The following is a 15152-nucleotide window of genomic DNA, read 5'->3' on the forward strand; positions in this document are numbered from 1 at the left end:
TTGCAGACTGTTATAAAAAGAAGAGGGGATGCCACACAGTGGTAAACATGGCCTTGTCCCAACTTTTTTTGAGGTGTGTTGATGCCATGAAATTTAAAATCAACTTATTTTTCCCTTAAAATGATACATTTTCTCAGTTTAAACATTTGATATGTCATCTATGTTGTATTCTGAATAAAATATTGAAAATTGAAACTTCCACATCATTGCATTCTGTTTTTATTCACAATTTGTACAGTGTCCCAACTTTTTTGGAATCGGGTTTGTAATTCTTGTTCAGAGTATAATAAATATTGATTGAAGATTAAAACATAAGATTAAAAACTGATTGCACAACTGCCCCATAGGTGGAGGTATGCACTAAGAATGTAAATCACCATTAAATAAAAAAAGAAGAGTCTGTTTCCGTGGTGACTCCTGGATTCTGCACTTGTTTGAGAATGTCTTTGTGTGGTCACCGTTAACTCTTGAGTTTTATACTCCGGTTGACTGAACTTACTCCAGACTGTGGTTTTGGAACCTGCATACCTCGAGTAGGTTTGGGTTAATCAAAAGAGAGTGTTCAGGATATATGTGCTGGTAAGAAACTTTGCTTTCTTGAATACCCCCTCATCACCCTGATTTGTGTGTGTGTGTGTGTGTGTGTGTGTGTGTGTGTGTGTGTGTGTGTGTGTGTGTGTGTGTGTGTGTGATTTATGAGGACACAAATTTGTATAATGACATGGGTATTACACTGGTATTACGACGTAAACATAAAATATGAGGACATTTCATGAGTCCCTTTCATCTTGTGTGACCTCTTATAAGCACATGTAACATGCTGTGCTGTGGTAGGTTTCACAGTTAACACAGTCATCAGTGTTACACAAGTGATGACAGAGGACTTCTAGTGGTTGGCCATGGGGATCAGGATGCAGAAGATGAATGATCTGCTGAAGGTGAGAGTGCATGTCTGACACATGCTGAGATCACATGACCACAGCCACAGGGTGTTCTGGTCCTGCCTCAGTCAAAGTCACAGGGTTATGAAACACTGATGTTAGAAATTTTTTACAGTTTGATGCCTAAAAACATTTTGTGGCCTTTCAATTTCTTTAATAAGTCTTGTGATTGGGACCCCACTGCTCAGTGTTGGCAGCATTTGCACTGTTTAACTTATTGGATCATGACATGCTTGGAAAGGACTTTGCAAACCTACCTTTAATGTTGATATTCATCATGACATTATCATAACTTGCATATGAACTGGACTCCAGGACATTTTGGTTTTCCCCCACTGAAAGAATGTAAACTATTTTTTAAAGCCACTGCAATGATTCCAGCAAGAAAATTGATCAAATACACACAAATATTTTCTCTGTACAGTGCGCGTGACGCAAATTTCGTCATCAGAAGAGAAGTGGTGGACTGCCAGATTTTTGTAACCTTGCATTGGTTGCACATGTGCATTTAATTTTTTTTTTTTTTTTGCAGTAATTAGTTTATCAATGAGGTGGCAACCGTGTCCTGGGGGTGTCGATTCACAAGGTAGTCGAAGAAAAACTGCTTAAACAGAACAGATGGAAACACATGCAAGCTACAACGACAATGGAGGCTTAAGTTACATAGACGAGAGATTGTGCGAAGAGGTTAGAAAGTAGCCTCATTTGTACAACTCTAGCATGAAAGAATACAAAGATACTTACATGGGTTGTAATTCTTGGTAAGAGATTGCTCAAAAATGTGCATGCGTCGAACGCCTGTGTATGCGTACAAGTCAAATCAAGTATACGTTGCAAGGCTGTGTGTTCGAATGTGCGCGTGTGCGAGAGTATACTTTAGGCTTAAGACATCACTTTTGGTTCACAGCTTTAGATCGGCTGATGTTTTGGTAATTATTGGTAGCATAATTGTATATATGCAAGTTTCTGTTTACAAGTGATTGCTTCAGATTTAACCATAACCGGCAGATTCTGCCTACAGTACACAAACAAAAAAACTTCTCTCTGTTGTGAAACACTGGTTGAACTGTTTAAATGCAGCTTCTCTATACAAACACTCTACTTAATCATTTGCATAAGTGTTTCTAGCACTTCCCGTTGGTGTTGTTTATAGATTTATTCCAGAGTAAATACTTGGATTTATTTATTTTTTGACCTTTTTTGCACTGGCCCTCATTTGCTCTGTCCCTCAGAGCTGTCTTCCCTGTAATATTTTAAGCACCAGTTCTTAAATGCAGCAGACTGTCTGGGCCAGCTGGCTACAGACGCAGAGAGAGGTCAGAGGTGCCCCTATTGAGTTTCTCTATTAGTCTCTCTTCCTTCGTCCAACAACCGCAGGCAACTAGAGACCATGACATCAGACAATATATGCTATAATTCTAGTATTGTGTGGGTTCAGAGTGTGAGATTTGGTTTATACTTCTATTAATAGAATCATTGTGAAATGGACAAGATATTCAGACCAGGTATTTCACTAATTCAATAATTATAATATAATCACTAATTTAAAGAAATTTTACTATACTTATGACAGAAATTAAAAAAAAAAAAAAAAAATCATTCTGTCAATTCACCCTGTCATTATTTACTGTTATTTTGTCACATATTGACCTTGTCAACGTTTATAATTTTACTACTAATTATTTTACATAGTAATTTTATGGGGGGGGGGTTTTGTTTTTTTTTTGGAGCTTTGGGTGGTTTTCAGAAGGCCATTTCAACCATCTTGAAAGTTAAAAAGTTCTCCGATACAGACTCAATGGGTTCGAAGGGTGCCACGGATAACCCTTCCAGATCCACAGCCAGGTCCCAGGTTGGAACCCTGACATGAGCCGTAGGCCTCATCCTCAAGCGTATAATCAAGTGGTGCCTCCCCAAAGGTCCGTCACTTAATGGTGGGTGGAAGGCAGCTACAGCCACCACATAGACATTAAGAGTGGATGGGGAAAGTCACAGGCAAGCGATCGAGTCTCTTCAGACAATTTGGACTAAACCGCTCGATTCATATGGATTAGTTTTCCGATCTCTTTATGAAGTTTTTTAAGCATCATTTTTCATTTACCCTGATGCTATCCCAGATGTGCACAACTGCCTTTCTTCAGCAGAACACAAACATTTTTAGAACTGTGGATGTTTTAGATCTGTAGATGCATACCATGAAAATAAAGGACTGCAATCATTTGGAAAGTCCAAATGTAATGAATGCACAGCCTGATCAATTAATGTCTTATATAGCAAAACAATAGGTGTATAAATGAACAAATTAAGCTAAACAAAAAAAGCTCATCAATTCATTGCCTAGCTGTGTAACAAGTATGTTGGCATGTTGAACGTCACTCTGACGTATCAGAGCCCTGGTGAGAAGCACTAGTTTAAAGTTGAGAATGTTTTACTTGTTGATGTGTTTCTTTAATCACAAAGGTGGAAACCATTTTCTTGCATTGTATGCATCCCAGAAAGCTTGAATTTATTTAATATTCATTATTGAAACCAAACTGCAAAAAAAAAAAAACACTGAAAAACCAATGTCAAAGAGAAAAGTGTAAATATACAGTCCAATGAGAGAAACTGTGAATTAAACTTAAGAAAAGATTACATTACCCCAACTTTGGATAGATCTGGCAAGAGGTCTGATGAAACTGGTCAACACGCCCGGGTCTGAGAAGAAAACATATTAAGAAAATGTTAGTGACTATATATTGCACATGGAAAAAGATATATATTGCACTTTTAAATGGAAAAAGATAGTTTTTTACATAATTATTATTAGGGTGTATGTTTGTCACAGTAGAAAAAAACAAGACAAAATATCATCTTAAAGGATTACACTTTTAAATTGAACAGAAAATGAACGGAAAAAATACAACCGTTTAGTTAAACAAAATATGTAACTTTCCGCTTCCGCTTACACTGAATGTCCTACGCCTTCCCTATTCAAGTTACGGAAAAAAACGAAACTGGCGCCGCGTTCTTTCCGTAAGTAGAATAGGGAAGGCGTAGAACATTCAGCGTAAGCGTTATGAAGAATGCGGAAGCGGAAAGTACGTTCAAGGCGATATTTTGTATATAAAGCATAAACGGTTGTATTTTTTTCGAAAATGACTGATCGATTCGCTAGATAAGACCCTTATTACTCATCTGGTATCGTTTAAAGCCCTTGAAGCTGCACTGAAACTGTAATTTTGACCTTCAATCTGTTGGTAGCCATTGAAATCCACTGTAAGGAGAAAAATTCTGGAATGTTTTCCTCAAAAACCTTCATTTCTTTTCGACTGACGAAAGAAAGACATGAACATCTTGGATGACATGGGGGTGAGTAAATTTATCAGGAAAAGTGTATTTAAAAGTGGACTAATCCTTTAACAAAAGCAGAGGTGTGTAAAAGGAAGTGATTCTATGATGTGTTTTCCAGTTAGCCACAGAAGAGTGAATAATTAAGTGATTAAGTGTGAGTCTGTAAGCTATGGGTGTATTCTGTATGCTACTGGAAACATGCATGTGAATTTGCATGTGCCTCATAAATGCACAGATAGTACTGCATGTGTTACATGTGTGCACAAAGTTTGCAAAAGTACATGACTCTGATCTTACTAAATCAGAAATACATGTAAATCAATTTAAGGGTTCCTATAAAAGAAAATCAAACCACTTTTACAATATTACCTCTTTATAATACAGCTGTTCAAGGCAGGTCCAAGTAGTTCCAGGCATCTTGAGGATTTATTTGACCGCATTACAGTTCCATATCACTTCGCCAAACAATTTCAGTTATCTCAAAGGTCCTTAGAGCCTAAAAGCGCAAAAGAACCAAACCCCATGAAGAAATTGATCAAGCAAATAAATATAACAAACAAGAGGATAAAAATGACAAGCTTTTGGAATGCATACTCTCATTCTCCTGCTCTTTATCCCATACAAATGCACACACATAACAGTTATAGTGCAGACACACAAAGACGTAAACATACACTGAAACTTTATCAATAAAATAATTTTGCAATTAAAAAGCTCTGTGACATTTCTCAGTTGTGATGTAATAACGTAAGTTCTAAAAGGAAAATTTGAATTAGCAACGGAGGACTGGGATGAGATGTGTAATAAATAATTACACACAAGATCATTTTAAGGACAAAAACCTGAAAAATGTCTTGAAATACAACATCTGAACAATGTCTGGAGGTGTGGTGACCAAGGAGGAATACAACGTGCCGCTTTGAGTCGTGGCTGCATTACAATCTCGGATAGGCCTATGCATTATTTTTCTAATAATTCACCGACCTGTCGTCAGTTATTCCTAAACCTAGCATTAAAATCTGAGTATGGAGAACACTGACTAGTGAAATGCCTCAGCCATTGATAACTGTCTGTCTGTCTGTATTTCAGTAACACGCGATTCGCGCCAAAAAATATCTCACGAGTCATGAAAAAGGCGATTTTAAAAGTTGAGTGCAACATAATGAAATAACAACCAAGAAATAATCTTACCTTGAACAGTTTCCTTCTTTAGTATATGCAGATGAAGAAATTCTGTTGGTTGACTGCACTGCTTTCTGCAGGAGTCTGAATGAAGACTCGCGTTGAACATGCTCCGCCCCCATGTGCTGCTTTTTACAGAATGAGACCGTTTTTCTCAGGAACAAACCTTTTTACTGTTAAATGCTGTAAATTTACTGCAAGTACTTAATTTACCGACCATTTTACATGGTTTAACTGTTTATTGAAATAACAGTATTTTACTGTTGGAATTTGCAGTTTTTTACAGTGTGCCTGTATTATGGACATTTATGTCCCATGAGAGATGATGCTCTTTAAAATGGCCCCTTGTGAAGCGACCCTCCATGAACGCTCCCTAGCCCGTGAGGGACACATCTGTCGTCATTATCTTCTGGTGACAAGGTGCCCCCAACACTGGACCTTGGCACAGGAACCATGGTTTCTTCCATCCCAATATCTGGAACTGTTTTACAGTGATGCCCTGGCCTAGCTTGATCCTGGTGACTGCAGCCAGGATGTACTCGTTACGAGTGGGAGACAGTTGTGCCCGCATCGTAGTCGATTCCCATATAAACCCCAGGAACGTAGTTCTCTGCAGAGGAGATAGTATGCTTTTCTTGGCATTGTGCCTCAACCCCAAGCACCTTATATGGCCAAGGATGACATCTTGATGCTAAACTGCCATTTCCTGCGACTGGGCTCGAATGAACCAGTCGTCTAAGATGAGAACACAAATGCTCTGGAATCTCAAGGGAGCCAGTGCTGCATCCATGCCTTTCATGAAGGTGTGAGGGGATAGTACTACCCTGTTGAAAAAACCAGCATATGCTGGTTAGGTATGTTTTGAAGCATGGCAGCAGGTTTGAGCTGGTTTAAGCTGGTCCTTAGTTGGTAGCTGGTCATGAGCTGGTTTAAGATGTTCAAGTGCTTATCCAGCTTAAACCAGCTCATGACCAACTAAGGATTATCGAATTTTTGTCGCTTCCCCTCAGGGGGGACCTCAGAAGCTTGAGCATAGTTTCAAGACCTCTTTCCCAAAGCTTTCCTCAAGAAAATAACAGTCCTCAGATCAGTTTTCTCCTTAGAAGTCTTCAGGTGGGAGTGCTGCTTCGACCTCCCAGACTCTCGGAGGGGGTGCTCGAGAGGCAAACAAACCCTTTGACTGGTGCTTCGCCTCCTGAAACCTCTCGATGACTGAACTGAATCGCCGATGAGAGGCCAGAAGGCAGGAGGAAGTTCCTCATCAAGGAGGAATGTTCTGTCTCTCTCCTTGTTGCCCGAGAGGTTCAACCATAGATGCCTCTCCACCACCACTAATGCTGCCATGGAGCAGCCAATGGCATGGTCCATCTCCTTTGTGGCGCAGAGAGACGGCCCAACGCAGCTCGTTAATGTCGTTGGGACCAACCTCCTCGTCCTTGACTAGGTCTTTAAGCAGGTTGGCTTGGTATGCCTCAGTGTGCAGGCTTGCAACAGCCTGACCCACTGCCATGTAAGCCTTGCCCACCACATTTGAGTGATGAGGGATGACGCAATGTCAGGTGAGAGATAAGATGCAAGTGTCTCTTAAACCTGTGGAATCATCTCATAGCCCAAAATGGAAGAATAATAATGAACAGTTGGGCTCTTAAGCTGTGAGGAGAATGGCCTTTTCCATGATCTTGAGATTTCAAATTGGAGATCAGGAAAGAAGGCCTCGAAGTGGAGGCTGTGCTCGACTGAGCAGGAAGTGCTCATCGAGTTTACTTTCCTAAGTGCTTCCTGCTTTTCTGATGGTCGATATTAAGCTTAGCCACAGCACGAGTCACAACCTCCAGCAGCTCCTCGTACATGGTGGGAAAAGGTGGTGAATCCTTGAAATCCCCCGCTTCGATGCTGAGAGCGTCTACATCCTCGGAGCTAGACAAACCCAACATCAGGCTCTCGCTCGGCGTGGAAAAAGGCGCAGAGCTGGCTTCTGTATCCCGAATGGGAGAGCTGGAGCCAGCAAGCGAGGGATGAGGAAGGACTGAAGCCATCTCAAGCTCCTCTTCCAGCTCCATCTGCGACCCACACGATCTGAGGTGCCAGAGCACAAGCCTGGCCTGCCATATCAAACAAGTCTAGGCGGAAGTGGAGCGTTCTCACAGTGTTCACAGGCAGCCCCATCGAGAGCTGCCCATGCATGCTCCACTCTTAGGCAATGTACACAAATCTCATGTGTGTCCCCAGCCGTGATGTATCTTAAGCAGGGAGGCACACACTGCTTAAATTTCCTCTCATTCACCATATATTGATATATTTTAAGGACAGGCAACAATAAATAGGACAGACAGTTTCACACGCAGAGCGCTTGCTGAAGAACAGAAGCCAATGCTGTTGTGTTCCGGCTTGCCTTTGTAAGCTTCTGTGTACACCGTCACATGCTACGTCACAACATAGCACCTATCAGGATTGGTCTAGTTTCACACATAGTGTCCCTCGAAAGGGAGCTGTTGTTTTATGGAAAAGATTTTTCAAAAATTCATTAAAAATCCCTTAACTATTCAATTGGGTGCCAAGAAAACATCTTCACAAATGGACACTTAACAATCTTCTATTGGGGCCTCAAGATGACAAAACAAGCCAAAACTAACTAAACATCTAAATCTATATATTTTAAGTCACCCCCTATACAACTTTTTTCTTTTTCTTTGTTTTTTTTTAAACCAGGCTTCCCACTGTCTTGAAAAATCTGAATATATGAGGTAGCTTAATTTTAAGTATAATTTCTAAAGAAAAAAAAATCTGGAAAAGTCATGCAAATTAATACATTCTCATAACTCCATGATTATACATTTTTCAAGTTATGCCGAGTTCTAATAGAATTGTATGAAAATTTAAAATCCTTAATCCTTGTCAAAGTAAATCACTAAAAATCTGAAAAGTCATGGGACCTTTGAATATTGTTGTGGACAATAGGGGGGCCATTGAGTCAAAAAGGTTGAAAACCACTGATTTAGACAAACTAGATTATATTGTCAGGTTCAACTTGTCTTCTTGTTAGAAAGAAAAAGACTTCTACAAGACCTTTGTTCAGCCCATAATCAATTGTATATTTTGTGCACAATGTGGAATTGGCTAAACAATCACAAGCAAAGCACTTTGAAGTATTACCATATTCCAGTCACCACCTACGTCCTCATTTCATTGTTTGTGCTTCTGTCACTTATTAATTTAATGGGCCAGTGAGTGAATCCTTATTTGTTTGGGGTTTGTTTGTTTTTCTCTCATTTCTCTGTGTCCCTCTACAAGGGCGACATGCTGTCCAAACTTGTCCTATCGGACATTTTCCAGGTATTGGGTCATGATACTGAGCTCCAGTCTCCAGCCAAGACGGATGGATCTGTCTGCTACCGGTCATTAAGACTGATCCAAAAATAACACACTGCGCTTAGTACTTTTACACTGATCAAAATCTGACCTAGTCTATTTTTAGAGCCAAAAGTAATCAGTGCAACCAATAATAACCTGATTAAGAGTCACTATCAGTGTTTGTTGAATATGTAATATTATTTACACACATATACATATTAGGGGTGTCACCTAAAAGTCGACTAGAAGAGGCTTAGTCCACCAAAATTTTATTAGTCTGTTAGTTGCAGAAAAAAAAACTCCACAGCGAGTGGCAGTCACAGTCCATGAGGGACAGATCAGCGAGTCTGTGTGGTAATTACAGTATGTCGGGCAGGAAATCCAAACGTTCACCCATCACCCGTCAACCTCAAATATGGATTATCATTTCAAACATGTAAGTAACTTGGCTGCTTGCTCTAATGTTAACATAGATAAATGTGCACTATTATTAGGTGCATATCCAAGTGTTTATGCGGAGTGTGGAAGCTAAAGTATAGCACGCTTACTGCATGACATGGAGGCGTCGGCGGGATCACTTGCATTTTTCTCTTTTCCCTGATAACAGCAGAAACAACTTTGTTGTTTTGGTCATACAGATAAGAGTAATACATCATTCAAAAATGTGAACTCACAATAACAACAGAACGTGCTTTTGTAAAATAAAGAAAACAAACAGGATGCGCTTTCCAGAAAACACTAGTTTATTAGTAAATAATTAAAATTTCACCTCGCTTTTTTTCTGACACATTCATAAACATTAATTTTGCCGGTGCTTTTATGTGTGCGCTTGAGCGCGGAATAGGCTATAGCTTTTATTACGCCTATATATTAAAGGCTCATTATGGTTTAATATTCCCCCAGTATATATTTAAGTAATTAAATTAATTTAAACGTGCAGTTTGTCGACTAATGGCTTAAATGAATGACTACTAGTCGACAAGAAAAATTTTGTCGGGGCAGACCTGAGATATATATATATATATATACTGCTTGTTAACGCAAATATCTAACCATTATCTAATCAAGCAACTTAATGCATTTAGGCAAGTAGACATGGTCAAAACGATCTTCTGAAGTTCAATGCTGAGCATCAGAATGGGGAAGAAAGATGATTTAAGTGACTTTGAACGTGGCATGGTTGTTGGTGCCAGACTGGTTCGAGCTGATAAAAAGGCAACAGTAACTCAAATAACCACTCGTTACAACCGAAGTCTGCAGAAGAGCATCTCTGAATGCACAACTTCGAACCTTGAAGCAGATGGGCTACAGCAGCAGAAGACCACACCGAGTACCATTCCTGTCAGCCAAGAACAGGAAACTGAGGCTACAATTTGCACAGGCAAACCAAAATTGGATAATTTGAAAAACATTGCCTGGTCTTACAAGGCTCGATTTCTGCTGTGACATTCAGTTGCTATGGTCAGAAAGGAATAAACTACATGAAAGCATGGATCCATCCTGCCTTGTATCAATGGTTCAGGCTGGTGGTGGTCATATTATAGTGTGGGGATATTTTCTTGGCACATTTTGCGTTCCTTAGTACAAATTGAGCATTGTTTAAACACCACAGCCTTCCTGAGTATTGTTTCTGACCATGTCCATTCCTTTATGACCACAGCGTACCCATCTTCTGGTAGCTACTTCCAACAAGATAACATGCCATGTCACAAAGTCATCTTAAACTGGTTTCTTGAATATGACAGTGAATTCCTTATACTCAAATAACTTCCACAGTCACCAGATCTCAATCCAGTAGAGACCCTTTGGGATGTGGTGGAATGTTGACTCACTCATAATTGTCTCATAATGCTTTAAAACAGTACCAATGATTCAAATGACAACAAATGTTTAGATCTTTTGGTTTCCTGACTTCCTTCATTCATGCTATTTTCAGAACTTCACTGTAAATTTCTGCAGAAGGATGACAAACAATATGTTGGTTGAACTCCAGACTCATGAACCAGGCCAGACGTCTCTAAGCCAGAGGAATTATAAGGAGACACAGATTGTGAGGAGTTGGTGGGAAAGGGGTTAGATCCATGGGGGGTGCTTCACATTTTTTTGTGGAGGCACTGATGTTTTATATTTGCTCATTTCCGCACATTCCTCTGTGTTAGAAGAAGAAGAGGAACAGGGATGAGGAAGGACTGTGCATATAAAAAAATCCTATTGGCACATCCACCATTTCAAACAGATGCTCAAGTCCACTCTGCCCTACTCACGCCATGCTCCCATAGGACACGAGTGGAGAAAAAGAGAAAAAAAAAGAAATGAATTAGAGTTGTGGTGTAGACTTTTTGTCTGTCATTATGAAACGTGTCTTAGGCTATGTGTTGTGTGAGTCTTCGTTCTATATAAACTGCTTGACAAAGGTCGAAGTGGCCACTGAGCGTATTTATAACCAGAGAGAACAATTGGAAGGGAAGGGTTCAATATCCCACTGAGTTTCCTGTAAAAATGATCCAGGTTTGTATTAAAAATTATTTGGGGCTCGTTCTTTACCACTGCTTCAGGAAGAGGTCAAGAAATGGGGGAAAATGATAAGCAAAGGAAATGACCACATGATTTTGATTACAGTATCAAATCATTGCTCAGCACATTAAATATATTTTGCAGCAAATAATACAGATATATATAGAAAGGTAGAAAGGTACTAAAGACATATTTAAAACAGTTCATGTGAGTACAGTGGTTCAACCTTAATGTTATGAAGTGACAAGAATACTTTTTGTGTGCAAAAAAATCAAAATAATAACTTTATTCAACAATATCTAGTGATGGGCGATTTCAAAACACTGATTCATGAAGCTTTACGAATCTTTTGTTTCGAATCAGTGGTTCGGAGCGTGTATCAAACGATCTCAAACTGCCAAAGTCACGTGATTTCAGTAAACGAGGCTTCGTTACATCATACGTGTTTCGAAACGTTTTGAAATTTCAATGGTTCACGTGCCTTTGGCAGTTTGATACGCGCTCCGAACCACTGATTAGAAACAAACGATTCATAAAGCTTCGGATCTGACTGAGACATCGGATTTGATCAAAAACATCTTAATTTGTGTTCTGAAGATGAATGAAGGTCTACGGGTTTGGAACGACATGAGGGTGAGTAATTAATGATATTAATTTTCATTTTTGGGTGAACTAACCTTTTATTTCTAACTAGGTAACTAAAGTTGACTAATGAAACCTTATTGTAAAGTGTTACTGAAGTTTCTTGTATTTATTTAATCAAAAAACAGGAATATTGTAAAATATTAAATCAATTTAAAATTTTATAATATTCTTCATTCTTGTGATGGCAAAGCTGCCATTATGTCAGTCTTCAGTGTCACATGATCCTTCAGAAATCATTCTAATATGCTAATTTGATGCTCAAGAAACATTTCTTATTATTATCACTGTTAAAAACAGTTGTGATGTTTAATATCTTAATAAAACTGCTACATTTGTTTTTTCAAGATTCTTTGATTAATAGAAAGGTCAAAAGTAGAGTATGTATAAAAATGTATACATTAATATATTTGACCTTATCAATTCGTCAGATTCACCCTCAAACATATAGACAGTGTATATTAGCAATGTGAGTTGAAACCGTAATATTCATATCCTTGTCCCAACCTTATTATCACAGCATTTAAGACCATTATAGGCCAGAGCGAGAGCCAGTGTTGGTAGAGGGGTGGTTTGGGCCAGTCACATCTTGTTTAGACTGGATCTATGTCGAAAATATCAGCAGCTCTATATGTGCAGTGCTGGACATCATCATTTACTTGTACAGCTTTGATTATGAAAAATGCTCGGATCCTTGTTTTGTTTTCATATAGTTATTATCCTATAAACCAGAGTTAAATTAAATATTATTGGAACTGTAACATGTATGAATCCTTTTAGTGTAATTTATTTAGAACTCTGAAAAAGAATGACAAACCCCTGCTGACTATCAATGCAGAACAAGCCACTAATCAGTTCCATAGATAGCTGTGACTTTTACAACACTCACACATTCCAAAGACTCAAAGAATTAAACTGAACACATGGCTCCCCAGAGGTGCTAGCAGCTCCTCACAGCACAGATGTAAAAATGCCTTTCCGCGGACACCCCAGAGCCCCTTTTTACAGTATCTACTGAGGGGCCACGGACAGGCATAACCCAGCGATGTATTCCAGATCAGGAATTTGATGCATTTCTGTTTCACATCATTTCTCTGGAATGTTGCGCTAGTGCAGAAGGCCCCAAACCGGAGCTGATGGATTCAAGGAAGTTTGAAAGAGGAATGATGGGATACAGGCGCTGCTGGGGAGCGGGGCGCATCCGGAGCACCGCCTCATGTGCACCACTGTTAATGACCCTCCATCTCGTTGCGTAAAGAGACGGCAGTTAGTTCAGCCAGAACGCCGTGCATCTGGAGTGCACATTTACCCATAGCCTGTTTCTTGATCTCCGTCACTCACGTAGTATGCTGATATTTGCACAATCATTAGATTTTTCTTTTAATATATAAATAATTTTGAAGGTCATTGAAAAGATATTTCATCAACTCAGGCTTTTCCAAGTGTCAAGCGGTGAGACGTGAAGTCCGTGCCGGAACGACAAATGATGATGGATGCATAAATATGGGCTGCGATATTGCAAATTATTCTGTTGTTGTTGTGCTCATTTTTTAATAAGTGCAGCACTTTTTTCTGGATGTACATCAGATAGATTTGGAGGAATGCAGAGAATCGCCCATTTACATCACTAATGACGTCTTTCGCCAGAGCCGATCAATCAGCCAGGGGGGACGTAGTTGAAATAAATATTGCTTTTATCATCAAATATCTGATTGCATGTGAGAACACACGCGAGGACCGGGTTATACTTTAATGAGCCAAAATATTTCAGCATAAATTGACTGCAAAATTTTGAGATTGTTGGACGGGCCTGGGGGTCACGGGGTCGGTCTCGGCAGTAAATACAGCTTTAAGTTGTATTGTCAGTTACACCATTTATTACAACCACAGCTGTACGTGTTACATAAGATATTAATGTGGTCCACCTTTTACCCTCTGTGTTTGCGTGGTATAGCTATTGCAGTACATACACAAACATCAGTGACACAATAATTTGTCTAATTGCCAGTCCAGAACAGGGAAAACATAATTCCACATTTCCCACTTCTAAACACAAACAAGCACAATTCAAATGGACTGCCTACTGGTAGACATTTAAGTACAAGTATTAGTATAAGTAAAAAAAATTATAAAATATAAAAGGTATTTTAAAAAGATATATTAATCTAAACTTTTAAATCAAAAAGTTAAAACGTTAGTTCACCCAAAAATGAAAATTCTGTGATTTATTCACCGTCATGTAATTCGAAACCTGTAAGACCTTTGTTCATCTTCGGAACACAAATCAAGATATTTTTGATCAAATCCGATGGCTCAGTGAGGCCTCTGTGATAGCAAGATAATTAACACTTTCAATGCCCAGAAAGCTACTAAAGACGTATTTAAAGGTGCCCTTGATTCAAAAATTGAATTTATCTTGGCATAGTTAAATAACAAAGAGTTCTGTACATGGAAATGACATACAGTGAGTCTCAAACTCCATTGTTTCCTCCTTCTTATGTAAATCTCATTTGTTTAAAAGACCTCCGAAGAACAGGCGAATCTCAACATAACACCGACTGTTACGTAACATAACATGATATTTTTAGTGATATTTGTAAATTGTCTTTCTAAATGTTTCGTTAGCATGTTGCTAATGTACTGTTAAATGTGGTTAAAGTTACCATCGTTTATTACTGTATTCACAGAGACAAGACTGTCGTTATTTTTATTTTTAAACCCTTGCAGTCTGTATAATTCATAAACACAACTTCATTCTTTATAAATCTCTCCAACACTATCAAACTCATTCATAACCAAATGTAAACATTCAAATAAACACTGTACTTACGCGATTAGACATGCTGCATGACGAACACTTTATAAAGATCCATTTTGAGGGTTATATTAGCTGTGTGAACTTTTTTTATGTTGTTTAAGGCAAGCGTGAGCTCCGTGGGCGTGGAGCACGAGCAATTAAAGGGCCAGCAGCCCTGAATCGGCTCATTTATAATTATGCCCCAAAATAGGCAGTTAAAAAAAATGAATTAAAAAAAATCTATGGGGTATTTTGAGCTGAAACTTCACAGACACATTCAGGGGACACCTTAGACTTATATTACATATTTAAAAAAAAAAGTTCTAGGGCACCTTTAAAACAGTTCATGTGACTACAGTGGTTCAACCTTAATGTTATGAAGTGACGAGAAT

This window comes from Megalobrama amblycephala, linkage group LG19, assembly GCF_018812025.1.
Source record: "Megalobrama amblycephala isolate DHTTF-2021 linkage group LG19, ASM1881202v1, whole genome shotgun sequence".
NCBI classification, from domain to species: Eukaryota; Metazoa; Chordata; class Actinopteri; order Cypriniformes; family Xenocyprididae; genus Megalobrama; species Megalobrama amblycephala.